The following is a 15,630-nucleotide window of genomic DNA, read 5'->3' as shown; positions in this document are numbered from 1 at the left end:
ATTCTGGTTCATTTGCTCTGACAAACATTCCCACGCAGCCGAGCGAACGGCACCCACTTACACACGGCCAGCGAAAGCACGCCTCTAAGCCATTTGTTTGCATCTAAACACACAAGGGAGTGGCGATCCACTACACATACGCTAAAGTGTTCGCACGTAACTCAGCCTCTTCGCTCGGACATCCAGTGGCCGGCCGAGTGAACACACTCTGCGGGTGTTTCACATGCCACAGCACGAATGCGCTCACAAGAAATTTACAACCCATTAACCAATTACCCTCATTCCATGGTGTTTATTGGTTTCAATAAAATAATAGCCTCCCCAAATTAAACTTGTAATTAACCCTTATTACCTGTCTGTTTCTAGTGTTGTTGATGTTTCACTTCCCAAACTAATACTGGTTTCACATTGCAAACCTGCTTTCAACCCGTTTTGTAAACGTGTCTTAAAACGGGTCAAAAGCCAGTTTTATATTGCACGTTGTAAACGGTATATTGCAGTTTCAGTACCGTTTTTGTACCTTTCAGATTCAACCTGTTTCACCCATAGAAAGCCATACAATGTAATTTTAAATGTTTATTTCCTGCTTGTGGGCGGGGATCATGCAGGGGGATAACCTATCACCCTTGTGTGGTTATCATTTGTAGAAAATACCATTTCTGAGCTGTTCAGACTGCAGGGAAAACGGCTCAGAAACGCGTAGGATCCTGCTTTTAACACGTTTCAAAATACCAGTATTCTGTAACCGGTAAATTGACAATGGAGCTTTCACACTGCAGCTGTACCGTTTTAAAACGGTAAAAAAATGGCAATATACCGTGTTAAAGCTGCAATGTGAAAGGGGTATAATTTATTTTTTAAATTGATGTGGCTAAACCCTGATGCTAATACTAATATGTACCTTCTTGGGGGACGGGGGCTGCCTCTGGCCGCTATGCAGGCACCCCCTCCCCCTGTCGCCGCTGCTGCTATGTGCAGTATAAACATATGTACTGCGCATGCGGCCAGCTTTTATGGGCTTCTTCGGCAACAGCCCATAGAAGGAATCTTGGTCCTGGCACCTACACAATATAAATTACAGGCACCGGGACCAGCGCATACAGGGCCGGCGCTGCCCGCTCAGCAACTCCTGCAAAGCAGGGAGGCCCCATGCTGAAAAGGCGCTGTCTCCCTCCCTGCTTTGCTTAAGCTGCCGCCTGCCTCAGTCAGCTGTCACCGCTTCCGTCCTGCACGCCGCCCGCAGCGCCTCTCTGACAGCGGGCGGGCGGCAGCAGTGTATAAAGAGCTCCCTGTTCCCTTCAGCGTGAGTGCACTGTGTCCACACACTCAACACAGCCTAAGTTACTGAAAAAGCCTGGATAGCATCCGCACTGTGGCACTGCTGCTGCCCAGCCTGCTGACTGCTGCGGGCAAGCTCAAAGTCGCGGCGGGGCCGGGGGTGTGCGAGTCATCGCCGGGGGTGTCATTGGGTCACTGTGAGGGGAGAGGTTATCAGCCTAAGAGGCAGTAGCGGCGCGCGAATCACTGCCGCTGCGGAGCTACAGACATTCTCGCGAGATGATGATGATGTCATCATCCCGTGAGTCCTTGTCTGCAGGCTGCCTCTGCAGCCAGCCCAGCTATGATGACTCAATGAGATGACTGTAATGACTGAGTGACCGCTGGGTAGCGTGGACCATGACTGTCCGACCTACTGTACTGTGACAACTCTACGGCCTGCTGTCACACCTTGCCCTACCACAAACAAGAGTACTATATGTACAGTAAGAACTCATAACTCTTCATAATTGTAATCTTGGTGTTCTACAATTTAGTAATACACTGGCAGCATAATCGGTCTAATTTAATTTAGCTTCTTCTCTGCAAAGTTATTTTATGTTACTGCTAATCATCCAACAAGCAGTCAACAACTACGCACATTTTGACACAAATGGTGGTGGCTAATATTCATGGAACACTGTCTGACAGCACACCAGATTATAATTAGGGCTTGAAGAAAAAACATACCTGAACATTGCTTGTTATGGGGGGGGGGTTGGGGGTGATCCATGTGTCAGAATGTGAATTCGCAATCACAGCTCTTCCCTCTTACTGAATTAGGCTCCGTCCACTGTAGGGATTGGGGGGGGGGTGGGAGAGATCTCCAGGAATCGATGATACATGAGGTGGCAACCCTAGTTATATGCCTAAAGGTGGTCATACACGCTGCGATAGCAGTGTGCGATGCGATGTGCGCTTTTGCGGACACAGCACTGAGATGTGAGCAGTTTGCTAGACAGTGAAACATTTGCGCAGTATCGATTGCACCCTGGCTGCGCAGCCTAGTAGGCCTGCCATGTGTTGGGTTGTGTGTGATGTCACCCTGCCGTCGCAGCCCTCCCCTGACATGCCTGCGTTGTCTCGACCGTTCGCACGGGGCTCAATGGCCTGTTGCGGGGGCATCGCTTTAAGATTTAATGTGAACGGTCGATACAACGCATGCATTTCGGGGGAGGGCTTCAACGGCTGGGTGACATCACACATAACCCAAAACATATGCAGCCTTCACAGCTAGGCTGCGCAGCCAGGGTGCAGCCGATTCTGCGCAAATGTTTCACTGTGTAGCACACCGCTCAAAAGGGCGCAAAATTTATAGTTTGCAGGAGGGCGCCGGACACCTTAGCACCGGCCCTGAGTACCGATATAGTTACTGCACATGCGCAATTGCCGATTTTGCACAGCAGCCCGCAGCAAGGCGTCCCGGAGGGAGGGAGCACCTCCCAGTGGGACTGCCTTGGTGACTGGCAGATCAGACTTCCAATAGGAAGTCACTGCCAGTCACAGTGAAGCCAGTGCAATCTCACAGACTGCATCTGGCTTCACTACAGTGGCAGATTTTACCTTACGGAGCTGCAGCCCTGCAGCCCATAGGTAAAAACTGCCATTGATTGTGTGTACTATTGGGCCAACATGACCAGCGGTGTAGCTAGGTGCCATGGTGCCCGGAGCTAGGCCATATTTCTGATATCGCATGCGATTTTTGACCTGTTCATTACCCCACTATCCACTACACATGGAGTTGACTTCATATAGTGTGGCGAGCGCAGCGAGCCACCGAACCCGAAGCGCGGCGAGCGGGGTAATGAACAGGTCAAAAATCGCATCAAATCGGATGTGATATCGCATCGCATGTAGCGCATGCGATATCACATGCGATATCACATGCAATATCTTAAGCCGTGAAACTAAACTAGTACCGAAAAAACTTAATACACTATATAAGACACTGTAACGGAATCTGCTGCGTTATAGGTAACTGTAACAGAATCTGCTGCCCCCCCACCACCAATCACCCAAACCCCAAGTTTATTACCATGTTTATTACCATCATTAATTAGCTGTATAAAGAAAAAAAAAAGAAATTCACCTTGAATAATGATAACTGAGCACAGTAGGGTTGCATGGGCGGCAGCAGAAAACCTCCTCCTCCAGGCTACAGCCAGCGATTGGGAAGGCTGATGATGCTGCTGTAGCCAGGGAGGAGGGAGTGAGTCACTGTGCGTAGCAGGGGCAGGTGACTCTGGGAGGAGTCTGGAATTCTGCTGCGCTGCCCGGAAGCCAGCCCGAGCAGCAGCAACTTAGAGAGGAGTGAGTCAGCCACCCTCACCGCCCGTGACATTTGGCGGCAGGGACCGGGTGAGCAGGGCAGGAGACAGGTGCCAGGCAGGGCAGCCGCCGGCGCCCGCTGCCTGTTAGTTCTATTAGTATGATCTTACTAGTGCAGGGCTCATTTGCGGAGGGGGGGGTGGGCCGGCGGCGCCATTCGACCAATCGGCGCCCGGAGCGTGAGCTCCACTGGCTCCGCCCTCCCTACCCCTCTGAACATGACATGCACACTTGTGTGTTAAGGATTGAGATTTTAAAATCGCACATAAAAGCAGCTAAGAATACTGGAGCTATTGTGGTTAAAAACAATAAAGGATATAAGAGATATGAATGCAGAGAAGTGCAAATGTTTAAACTGCAAAACTGTGTTTCCCGTGCAGCTGCCGTGTAGTTAGTTAATTGGTTAATGAGAGAAACTTGCTGCATGGGTGAGTATTGTGTGCAGCTGCACGCATTTTAGCAGTTGTGCATGTTGATTGCCCGTGTGAATGTGGGGCCAATAAGCGTCTGGCCTGCGAGGCATGAGACTTGCTTTTTCTGAGCGAATGATTTTGACCTCGATCAGTCGGAGTGCTCGCACAGTGGAGCAAAGCCACCGCCCAGCACTTTTAGTCACTACCCTCGTAAACGCCCCAGTTTTGTGACTGCGCCTATCTATATGCCCACATTACACCTACTTTACACAAGCATTCACTAGCGTATTTCTATTCGTAAGCGTGCATGGTTGCCCAAACCTGCACATGCACTTTGCGAATGGTACGCATGCGTAGTAAGCTAAGATATGCGCTCCGAACTAATTTGCGTCCAAGCGAGGCAATCAGAATAAGGCCCTAGATCCCTTGGTGATCAGCCTAGGTGTAACATCATTAGTTAATATAATGTAACAATGCTTTTGCATACACCATGTGTAATATATGTAATCTGTTGCACGACAACATCAATGCATATATACTGTAAGGTGTTAAAGGTTTCCATTAATTCTGTTTTCTATTTTTAAGACTACAGCCTGTGGTGTGGATGAAATTGACTTGGTAAGCTATTCTAATTGATATTAGTTTTGAAATAGAATATATGTCTGCCCATAGAACATACTGTCTCCTCTGTAATTGTGTGAGCCTGCCCTGACCCAGCTACACATACCTTGATCCAATCACAATGTCACGCTCCAGGGTAAAATCAAATTCTTATCTCTGTGATGTTTCTTCCATTGGGCAGTGAGATCTAAGTCACTGCTGCTCTCCTCCAACACCCTGGTCTGACGCTGCTTCATACCAGGGCCGTCTTTTTGTATGGGCTTAATGAGCACTTGCCCAGGGACCCCAGGTGTATAAGGGCGCTATGCTGATTGCTGAGGATCCCCTTTTTCCAGGGATACCAGAATTTAGAAAATCGGCCCTGGGGAACTGGAGATATCCAACTTCAAAGCAGCAGTCCACATCCGACCTGTTAATTGCAATTCCCAGTCTTCTTTATCATGTTCGCTCTGACTTAGAGTTTTTCTGAGAGTATGTTACAAAAGTTTGGACTCTCCCCTTTCTGTCGACACTAGCGGCTTGTCTCTATCATGCCCAGAACCAGAGATATCAGCCTTCCAGCAGTCGGTCCCTGCTCCAGCTCCAAACGTCTGGTGTACAGTTTTATATTTTTGTCAATGGATTGCTCTGGTTCCGTCCTGATCTCTGATCCCCAAGTCCCCAGCACCTCCTGAAAGGTGGGACTCTAGGTTTTTATACTATTGAAGGCTAAGAAATCTATTTCCAGATAATGGCGATATCTGCAGTCAAACAAGCTGCACTGCCACCGGAAAATGATGAATATTAGGCCCACTCCATTATCCAACCCTCCCCTGCGTATAAAAAAAACCCTACCTCCCCGGAAGTCATTTATAAGGGACCCTTCATTCAGCTCTGTGTCCCCTTCCACACGTTTGTGTTCTCCATCCCACCACCTGTGCAATAAAGGAGTAATTAGCAGAAGTTACTGCTCCAGGTCCTACATGTTGAGTGGAAGATATAGCACCCCCTGCCACCCGTGGGACATCAAAGCAGCTGCTGATTGCACCCCCCACCCCTAGGAAGGGAGAATGGGTAAGGGCCCCAGTGCATTGCTTTGCCCAGGGGTCCACACTGCTGTTAAGATGGCCCTGCTTCATACAGTACCATGCTGGCTTTCTCTTCACTGAACTCCTGCCAGCTCTTGTGTATGGGTGTCACCATGCATGTTGGATATGGTCAGCTGTCTGTGACTCATACAATAGAAATATTTCTTAGCTTCAACTTACTCTGGCAGCCAATCAGGGATTTGCATACTCTTCCTGGAGCAAGTCAAATTTGTATCTTCAGACACCATTCTGAATCCTGTATATTCATGTGCAGTATCTGCCACACATCACAGTATCAGCCCAGTTAGATAAAGCAATAATAATTTCAGCCCAGTTAGCTAATTCAATATTGGTCCTAGCCCAAATGCAGGCGCATTAGTGGTTCATGCCTGTTATCTCATGCATTACGGGTCCCAGGCTGTTACTAGATGCACTACCAGTTCTAGCACATCTTCCTCACATAGGGCCTTATTCTAGTTCACTCTTTCTGACAAAAACCTTCTTAGATGGACAAAACCATGTGCACTGCAGGGGGGTAGATGTAAAATGTGCAGAGAGAATTAGATTTGGGTGGGGTTTTACTTCAAAGTGAGATCTATATTGCAGTGTAAAAATAAAGCAGATAGTATTTACCCTGCACAGAAACAAAATAACTCACCCAAATCTAATTCTCTCTCACATTTTACAATACAATAAGCCCTAATTTGATGATAGCCAAATTAATTGAATAGGCAAATTAAAGAATAAAATGTCATTGTGAATTTTCTATTAAAGTATTATTATTATTATTATTATTATTATTATATGGAGCCAAAAGGGTACCCTAATGCCTAACAATACATAATGATCAAAAAAAATAATGAATTACAGTACAAGACAATTTGGGACAAGTATATAAGGTAAATAAGGATAGTTACAGCAATTATCAGGGTAGCAAAGATATATATATTTCAGGGTTGCCTACCCTGGAAATCGGGTCCCCCTCCCGGCCCCCCGGAAAGGGTGGCAATCCTCCCGCATATCCCCCCCAGCTCCCGCGATGTGTCCCTCGGCGTAATGTGTCCCACGGGTAAAATGCCGCGATCGCGACATTTAGCCCCGCCCCCCACGTGCAATGTCTGAAATACCGGCATTGCACGGTGGGGCTAAAATGATGCGACGCTGTAGGCACGCCCCCCAACAGGGCAGCAATCTGTGTGGCCACGCCCCGAACCTCCTCTTTTCCACTCCGGGATATGGCCCCGCCCCCCTGCCTAACAGAGCTGGCTGCCCTCTCCCGGAGAGGAATGATATATTTTAAGAAAACAACATGAGAGCAGGGGTAGCAGTGAGCATAAATAGACAGTTAGGAATCTAGATAGATGGGTTTTATGCAGGAGAGTTAGAAGATGATCATCTCAGTCTTAAACATTTTAAGTCTCGGAAAGCACTGGGTCATCCAAGACTATAGACAGTTGGAAATATGACTGAGGAGAGGGGAGAGAGAACAGGATATATTTCGGTATTATAACCATAGTTGTGATATTGGAAGTCGAGTGAGTGAATTAGCTCACCGAGAGAGGACATATAGAGCAAGAGAAGAGGACCAAGAACAGAATCTTGGGAGACACCTTCTGTCAGCAGAAGTGCAGGAGAGGTGGAGGGATGGGGAACCTTCGGCCCTCCAGCTGTTGTGGAACTGCACATCCCAGCATGCCTTGTTACAGTTTTGCTATGTGGCCATGCTACAACATTTGCAAGTAATGCTGGGATGTGCAGTTCAACAAAAGCTGGAGGGCCGAAGGTTCACCATCCCTGCATTAGAGGTACAGCCGTGCATTTTCGAAACTAACAGTACAAATACAAGCATTAAAATTGTTAGTCAAAAGTTTTTGTGGATGTCAAAAAGGAGTTATTACACCTGAATATCCTGATTAAGCAGTCAGGAGTTGTACTGTATGTTGTTAGAATAAAGAGAACACACTCAAAGTAGTCCTTTGGTTTTCAGAGTTCTGGTTGTTTTCTGTCCTTCTGTTTCACTTTGGTATAACGCTGCAGTTATGTTTAAATTATGCCACACTTTAAAAATGATGCACATACCTGCCCCTCTCTGTCCCTATCGCACCTGCCCCTCTCTGTCCCCATCGCACACGCCCCTCTCTGTCCCCCTCGCACCCGTACTTCTCTGTCCCCATCACACCTGCCCTCTCTGTCCCATCACACCAGCACCTCTCTGTCCCCATTGCACCTGCCTCTCTCTGTCCAAATCACACCTTCCCCTTTCCATGGCATTTTAATGCCATTTACACCCAAAATGCCCCCACAGTGCCAAGTACATAATACCATATACATATAGCTGCCCCCCCTAAGCGCTACATACATGCTCTCCATAGCGCCACATACATAAAACCTCATAGTGCCACATACTTCATTACCCCATAGTGCCACATACATAATGCCCCCCCAGTGCCATATGCACAGCGGCAGATATAGATGGCACCAGGGCATCATTTAGAATATTTTTTGTTAGAACTATTGCATATACAGTGCTGGTGGGAGGGGGGCACTAAAGTAGTGGGGAGTGGGCACCAAAGGTGCTGGGGGGGGGGGCTGACAGTAAGCAGGGACCAGCTCGCAGTGAATATTCATGAATGGGTACAGTACCTGCTGGGGATAGCGGCGCTGAGAGCAGGGACCCGGCTTGCAGTGAATATTAATGAGCGGGTCCCCGCAAATTACTTATGGTTGCCAGCACCACTATTCCCAGCAGCGCTGGAGCGGGGACACACTCAATAATATTCACTGTGAGCCAGGTCCCTGCTCTGACTACTGCTGAGCGTGCCGTGCAGCGGGCAGGGTACTGTCAGGCAGAATGCCTTTTTTTCTTATTCCACCAGAATGCTTTCCGCTAGGCGAGGGAGACTTGTATAAAAAGTCTCCCCCAGCTGTGGCATTACCCTTGGGCCTGGTGCTGATTCACAAAATACAGGGGACCAGTAGTCGTTTTGTCCCTTGGGCCTGGTGCTGGTTTTTCTATATAATAAGTTGAAGTGTGTGTGCGTGTCTGTTGCATTGTGGGCACACCGTGGCACAGAGCCGCCACATTCGGCAGCAAAGTACCTCTGGACCTGGTGGTGTGCACCTCAAAACCGTTTTTGGGATATTTCACTTAGAAATGTAAAAAACACCAAGGTTCAATTGGTGAGCTGGAAAAAAGATTAACGATCTGGGAAACCGAAGACGAAGGAAAAACAACACACCTGATTTCCTTGCTGTCATTGAGTATAGCTGTGTACACACAGTGCAATATATTGCTCAGTGTCCAGTTTTCATCAGCGACCAGAGATGGTTGCTGATGAACAGGATACTCTGCCAGGGGAGCCTCAGAGGGAAACAGCTGATCGCAGGAGCAATCTCCTGCGACCAGCGACCATTAGGAGGCTGAACACGGGAGTGTGTTCACCCGGCGATTTATCGCTGCAGCACAAACAAATCACTGGCAATATGGTCGCTCAGCGACCATATTGCCAGCGATATTGCACCGTGTGTACAAAGCTTATGAATGCAAACACATTCTAAAATTAAGGTGGAGGCTTTCAACTATTGGGAATAATTGGGGAAATACATAGACTGCACATTACACACAAACGTACACATTGTACACACACACACATCACACACACAGTACATTATATATGCACACACAGCACACTTCACACACATATGTACGTAGCACACCTCACACACTTACACATTGGACAGATACACACAACACAACATGCACACATACACATACATAACACACCACAGGCAGTACAACACACACCCATATACACTACAACACACCCAAAAACAGTACAACACACACAAACACACAGAACACATAAACTTATACCTCTTTTACACCAAAAATCCCGGATCCGACCCGGCATTTGGAACACGGATCCAAGCCAGGTCAGATCCAGGATTTGCACTGTTTACACTGTGGTGCCTACCTGCAGTATAGACAGAGGCGGCACTTTAAGATGACATCATCTCCAACTGCTGGGTTTGCAAACACCCCTGCCGGGACCGCCGATCATCGTGCTGAGGGCAAGCCCAGCACCAAGGTAAGCTGCTGGGCTTGCCCCCAACCCCCGTACATGCCCCCCCTGCAAGGTGATTGGATGCCGCACACAGGCATCCATTCACCTCCTCCCTGCCTCCGCTGTTGTCTGCAGAGTACAGCAGACAGCAGCAGAGACTGCGTGCGACCCACGCCCAACCTCCATACTGACCTAAGGAAACTGCAGTCTGGAGGTTGGGCTTCCCCCATTGATGTAAACAGGATCCGGGTCAGATTAGTGTGACAGGTAGCAGGTGGGAGGAATGTGACATGTAGTGTGACATAGAGGTGCATGTCCCTTCTTCACCCCACCATCTCTGTCCCTGCATCACCCCGCCATCTCTGTCCATGTGTCATCCCGCCATGTGGCATATGTGAATTTTGGCACAATCCAGGTGGCATAATGTGAATATTTGCTCAATCTGTGTGGCATAAAGTGAAATTTGGCTCTTTCAGTGTGGCATAATGTGAATTTTGGCTCAATCCAGGAGGCATGATATGAATTTGGGCTTATTCCCGGTGGCATGATGTGAATTTGGGCTCAATCCAGGTGGCATGAAGAATAGGCGCCGATTCTGTGGGTGCTCCAGGGCTGGAGCACTCACGGAAATTCCTGAGCACCCACGGGCCGCCCGAGCCCCACAGGCACATCAGACACTTCACCCCACAAAGCCTCCTCCTGTTACGATGCCCTGGCCTGGGCGCAGGAGACAACAACGGGTTCCAGAAGGCGAGGTAATCAGGCGTGAGCCCGCAGCCGAGACCGCCGGTTAGGACGGCCACAGCGGGTCCTACACTCTCTCTGTTGAGTCCCCGAGGCAGATGGCAAACCCCTGCGGAGCTAGGCTTCACCTGTGGCCGCCGCGTCCGAAGGAGCGAGTTAGGCCCGCTCCGACCCCGATGCAGCCAGGTCTTATGTGATGACAAGGGGTAAGCGATCGCCACGGGGTATCTCAAGAGGATAGGCTGACTAACGGACCTAACTGGGAAAAAGGCCCCTAACTGCCCGCACCAGGCCAAGACGGGGAGTGCGACCAAGTCGCAGACACCAGCGGATGGAAGGGAGTCCCCAATAACACACCAGAAGGACCGTGACTCCCAAAGCAGGGATCGGGATGAGGAAGTGACACTCCTACCTAAACGGAATACCAATGACAGACAGGGGCAAGGGAACATATACCGAAAGACGGGGACAAAGAGGCAAAAGAGAGAAAACCAAGGATAGACCCATGGAGGGGCTCAGCCACGGAGGGCCAGGGAACCAAATAAGGAAAAGACCAGGGCTCCACTGGAGCACTTACGTGACCCACGGAAGATGGAGACGGTGGGTCCGATGCAGGCTCACAGGCTGAGGAAGAAATACAGCAGTGGAGTCCAGGGAAAAGCAGGTACAACACGATCCACAGGAGGAAACAAGCTGGCAAGCCGGGAGACCAGGGAGGCTGAGGCGAAGAACCACAGCCAGAGGATCTAGGACAAAGGACCTAGAGGACCGGGGGGATCAGCTATATGCTTGGGGAGCAAGAAGCTATAACCGGCGTCTGTGCCCAGCAGACGCCGGCTATTTATTCAAAATTTGCGCCGCGTTCCCGGCCGCCGGGCGGAAGTTTATTTCAATAAATTGATTATGTACCACCATTAGTTTTCCTTTCATCATTAGTTAGCCGACCCACTTTCCTGTCAGTACCAATATACATACTAGGGGCAGAGTGCAGAAATCCCACCATTGTTACGTTCATCATACCCTCCGGCCAACGCTATACAGTAAGCACACTTCCACCCTGCAGTGCATGCCCCGCACAGCATGCACTATTACACATCCTCATGCACACCCACTGGGCGCCGGCACCAACCTCCCCCCTTTCCCTCCACCGCCGTCCGTCGGCATCTGTCACAGCCTGGGCCTGGGGCAGCTGCTGCAGCAGAGTGCGATAAGGCAGCTTAACCCAACAAGCGGAGTAGGCTGGCAGGAGCGGGACCACCCAGCATATGAATTGACTCCAGTAAGGGCTATTTCACACGCTCCGGCTCCTGCGGAGCCGGCCAGGAAGCCGTGCCGCACATAGCAGTTTACAATGGTAGGGATGGCCACAGCTCGGCAGCCATCCCTTCCAGTGGTGGGATCCGGCTGCAACCAAGCGGCCGGGCCGTGGCCGTCCCGTGTAAATGGACAAAATCATGTCCATTATCAATCCATGTTGCATAAAGTGAATTTTAGCTCAATTTATGTAGCATAACTTGAATTTTGGCTCCTTCAGTTTGGCATAACATGAATTTTGGCTCAATCTGGGTGGTATAATGTGAATTTTGGCTCAATCTGGGTGGTATAATGTGAATTTTGGCTCATTCCATGTGATTTTTTTTGCTCATTCTGTCGCATAAAAAGAATTTTGGCTCTTTCCGCATGGCATAATGTTTAAGGGGCAAGTGTAAGGGGGTCTACTACTATTTTGCATAATGTGTATAAGGGGCATATGGCATGGTACACTACACTCAAGGACATGCCCCCTTTTGAATGGCGGCACCCTCTTTTTCTGGAGTGTGCACATAACTTCAGCCTTCAATTTCCCATACCACCACTTCAAAATTTCCTCTTCGACCACTGCACACACATATAAATACGTAGCGCACCTCACACACTTACACTTTGGACAGATACACACAACACAACACACACAGTACACACACCCATATACACTACAACACACACAAAAACAGTACAACACACACAAACACACACAAAAATATGCATCATAGGTGCTAAATCTCAGGAGTGGATGTGGAATTCATCAACACACACAAGCTATCAAGTCAGGAGTGGTGCGTTTCATCAACAACAACACCCCTGATTTCATTGCTGGTATTGAGTATCAATGCAAACACATTCTAACATTATGGTGGAGGTTTTAACAAATGACAGTCTTGGTCTTCTAGCACAGCAATGAACAGGAAGAAAAAGGACTGTTATTTAGGGAGCGCACTTGAACAGAGAATAATTACATAAAATTTTACTTTTAATGAGTCATATTTTTAAAAAGTTCCCATTATATGACATGATGGGAAGCCGCAGTGAATTTAAAGAGGTTAAAATCACACGTACAAACATATACACACACCGATGGTGTTTTTAGTGATAAAGAATTAAGGAAAAAAGTGATCCTAAAAAGATCTTAAACTGAAAAATGTCAATTTTATTAATTGAGCAGGTCTTCAATGTGTAAGGAAAAATATATGTTTATTGTCCAGAAGATGTTTTTATTGTATAAATACCTCTGACAATAAAGGTTCTTATGTTTGGTACCCAAAATGTGTTTTTACTGTTTGGTCACTGATACTCTTATTTAACCCTCTGCTGGTCCGCTGGGGGGTCATGGGCGCTTTAATGCACAAGGCCCAGGAATAGATGTGTAATTCTCCCCTATGTTATGTTCAAATACCACCAGATAAAATGCAGTCACCTACAACTGGTATCCTTATTGTAGTTGTCTGGTAGGTATTTTACAAATACAGTACAGATAGTTCCAGCTGTATATCAGATTAGATGTTTTATCAGCTAGGATACTGTCTGTTATTTACAGAGAGAACATAACATTGGATTGCTTCCTGATCAGTATACTGTATTCAGGAACAATTGGGTGTATTGATGGACTACTGATTGCTATGTTCAGGTATTGACAATTGCATGCAGTCACCTACATTGGGGACCGGGTGGTCTTACTAATTCTGGCAATCTTGCCTCTATTGCTGCCACCTATCAATTGTTATATGAGCAGATCTAGGAAAACCCTGCTCAGTGCTAGTTTAAATACTTTTACAGGCAAGGGTGCCCTCTGCTGCTCATATCAAGAACATAGCATGAGAATCCTTAGTATTCAGTGTAACACATAGGGAAATTCTAAATAGCTAAACACATTTGAGGATTATTTCTGCTAATTGACATTTCAGTGTAGATCTTCTAGCACAGCATAAGGTGACACTTTGCAGCAATTTTGGAAATTAAAAAACCCCCAAGGTTTTCCCGGGCAACGCTGGGTGGGTCAGCTAGTAAAAAATATGGGGGGGTCCGTATTTAAATTGTTCCCTGATTTTTTTTTATTCCCGTGGGGAGGGGCACGCCATTTTTTTATTTCTATTTTTTTACACTGCAGCCTGCATGGATCTGACTGATCCATGCAGGTGTCTAACAAATGTGCCTGGAAAATGAAGTCTATTTTCCAGGTTTAATTTACCGGCAATTAGCGGTCGTATCCTGCTAATTACTGGCCATATATTATATACGGCTGCTTAGTAAATTAGGATTTACCATTCTTTTGAATGGTGATTCCTATTAGTTTTCTTTCTATGGCGTATATATTTGTATTCATAATTACGAATAAAAATGTGCCATGAATACGAATTGCGGTATTTTTGTCATAGTAAATGTCAAAAATATGAATACGCATGAAATAGGTGTATTTTTTTATACAAATACACCTATTTTATGCATATTTTTTATAGTAAATTTCCCCCAATGTGTGCATGCCTGAGCTGGCTATCAGTCTCCACACTGCCCCCACCCCATCCATCCATCCACTGCATTACATGTATCTACAGTATTCTATAGCACAGGTAAGCTCCGCACCATGATATCCCAGCACAGGGCAACAATCATATCAGTGATTATTATGCTCCACTGTGTGCTAAATATTCTTGTGTCTGTGGTGCTGCAATATAGTCTATGAGCAGGACATGTCACTCGCTATTTGACATATACAGTACATAAATCACTAATTCTTACTGAAGGGCTTCATGTTGGACCAGGCACACATGACTCACTCTTACTATGTCATTGTACCTAATTGTATCTAAAATCAGAATACCTTAATATCCGTTAGCAATCTAGTTCATCCCAGGAAACCACCTCACTATACAGGTACAGGTAGAGGAACATTTTTAAAAGAACATGGGGTCTAGGTACCAAGCCATGGAGAGAGATAAAGTGAAAAAAAATAAGGTATCAGCCGATAAGCGCCTAACTGTCATGTTACAGGCTGTTTGGAAATTGACATTTAGGAGCTGGTTGGTTGGTAATCTATCCTTCTCCAGTTTCTCTCTTTCCAAGGCCTAGTAAAAAGGGGGAGATTCAGAACTGCTCATAGAACAGAACATTCGTCCATGTTGAAGAACTGCGCAGTCCCCACTGCGAGCAGCTTCAGTGAGTCGTTGGGGTGCTCGCGGCATGATTAATATGCAGGGAGCCTTCCGGGGTGTACACCCAACAATTTATGGGTGCACCCTCAAAAACAGTGGGCAAGCCCATAGAAATGATGGATGGGCCCCAGGGAACGCAGTCATTCCCCTGCCTGCTCGGGGTGGGCGGCTAATGTTACATGACTTCAATATCCTCCCCCAAGTCAGAGAACAATGTGCAGTTGAATTAAGTAATTCAGATTTTTTTCTCTGTGTGGGCACTTCAGAGTGGATGGGTAAGTGTACACAGCCCCATTAGCTTATGGGCATTCCCATGAGAATGCTGGGTATTCCCAGGCTAATGAGGCCGTGACGGACATGCAGGGGGCGAGCAGCTGACATCACCGGATGTCCTGTCCTCACACAGGGCACCCACAGTTTAGAGTGACTATATACTGTAGGTTGCTCTGAACTGCGTGCACGGGAGAAATCATTCAATGGTCGGCGACCATCGAATGACTTCCCCGCCTGCGAATGGATGATTATGTAAATCATCCATTCACAGCCATGTGGGGGGTACTGCGTGCGAGGGGGGGGCAGCACTGCGGGCGGAGGGCGGCATCTGATGAAC

General features: G+C 47.5%; 1 long non-coding RNA gene across 1 annotated transcript in view; it reads left to right on the top strand.

Annotated features, from left to right (window-relative positions):
* Window positions 1-15,630, top strand: part of LOC146027092 (uncharacterized) — an 88,227-nt gene that overhangs the window by 11,750 nt on the left and 60,847 nt on the right. The window contains exon 4 of the long non-coding RNA XR_014454662.1: window positions 4,644-4,676. This is a non-coding gene — a long non-coding RNA (uncharacterized LOC146027092). The remainder of the gene's footprint in view (window positions 1-4,643; window positions 4,677-15,630) is intronic.

Source organism: Crinia signifera, chromosome 8 (assembly GCF_055691185.1).
Source record: "Crinia signifera chromosome 8, ASM5569118v1, whole genome shotgun sequence".
NCBI lineage: Eukaryota > Metazoa > Chordata > Amphibia > Anura > Myobatrachidae > Crinia > Crinia signifera.
This window is presented reverse-complemented; position numbering and strand designations above follow the sequence as displayed.